Source organism: Schistocerca americana, chromosome 5 (genome assembly GCF_021461395.2).
Source record: "Schistocerca americana isolate TAMUIC-IGC-003095 chromosome 5, iqSchAmer2.1, whole genome shotgun sequence".
NCBI lineage: Eukaryota > Metazoa > Arthropoda > Insecta > Orthoptera > Acrididae > Schistocerca > Schistocerca americana.
Window position 1 is genome coordinate 227,271,833 of NC_060123.1, and position 1,392 is coordinate 227,273,224.

The following is a 1,392-nucleotide window of genomic DNA, read 5'->3' on the forward strand; positions in this document are numbered from 1 at the left end:
GGAGCGATTGAGGGAAATCACGGAAAACCTAAATCAGGATGGCCGTCCTCCCGAATGCGAGTCCAGAGTGCTAACCACTGCGCCACCTCGCTCGGTCTTATCTATTGAGACCTAAGCGCTGCAGTGTGCGAGTGAAACAGACGAGAACCTATGTCATAGGAAAACCCAGGGAATCATAGAAGTGTTAAATATGGCGGTTCTAAGATCGGCCATAAAGGGAAACATTTATGAAAACTATTTAATTCTGTAGTCGTTTAGGGAACTAACAAACTGTTATTTTAATCCACCATACTTCATAAATTTTCATGCTGATCCCAATAAAACTTGAATATTGATCATATCTGTAGTAGTTTAGGATTTACTGTCAAAGTGAAATTAACAAGTTTTAACAAAGACCTGAATGCTAAAATCTGAACGCTTTAGTCGAACTTAACGATCGACATTTCATATGAAGCGTATCATTAAAATGACAAATGTAAATATCAACTTCATTTGTTTAAGATATATAATAAATTTAAATTATCATTATTTTCAGTTAAGCATCAGCTCATCCTTTCCTCCACACAAAACACATTGAACGATGACAGCATGACACCTTATTGAATCATTAAAACCTAAACTCCTCCCGACGAGGCCATGAAGGCCCAACGGTACCGACCGGCCACCGTCTCATCCTCAGCCCACAGGCGCCACTGGATGCGGCTATGGAGAGGCATGTGGTCAGCACACCGCTCTCCCGGCCGTATGTCAGTTTCCGAGACCGGAGCCGCTACTTCTCAATCAAGTAGCTCCTCAGTTTGCCTCACAAGGGCTGAGTGCACCCCGCTTGCCAACAGCGCTCGGCAGACCAGATGGTCACCCATCCAAGTGCTATCCCAGCCCGACAGCGCTTACCTTCGGTGATCTGACGGGAACCGGTGTTGTTACTGCGGCAAAGCCGTTGGCTATTGAACCATTAGGTAATAGAATATTTGTTGTAAAAGTTTAGTTCATAATAGTTGCTTTTGTTCTTTGTTTATTTATCAGGAAGGACATTAGTGCAAGGCTACTGGCCGTGGCATTCTAAAAAAAACTAAGAAGGAAATTGTATTGGTTTTATGTAAAAGAATTTAACGTTTATTATGTAATGGATATTATTGTTACTTTATTTAGAACGTGAAAGTGATCAAACTTTAATTATTTAAGTACGTTAAAAAATAAAATAATGTAGAATAAGCTGCAGCCAATCAGATGGGCGGCTTCAGGACAGGAAACTGCCTTAGTCAGTTGAGCGAGGATATTCGGCGCGCGGGAAACGCGGCCGGGGACGGGCAGAGGGCAGTGCTGGTGCAGACGCGAAAGCGGACAGTCGGTCTTTAGGCAGCTAGGAAGTGAAACGACTTAGAAAATTTC

The 1,392-nt window shown here is 42.8% G+C and overlaps 1 pseudogene; it reads right to left on the reverse strand.

Annotated features, from left to right (window-relative positions):
- Positions 1-827: 827 nt before the first annotated feature.
- On the reverse strand, positions 828-945 carry LOC124617078 (annotated as a pseudogene).
- Positions 946-1,392: the final 447 nt, after the last annotated feature.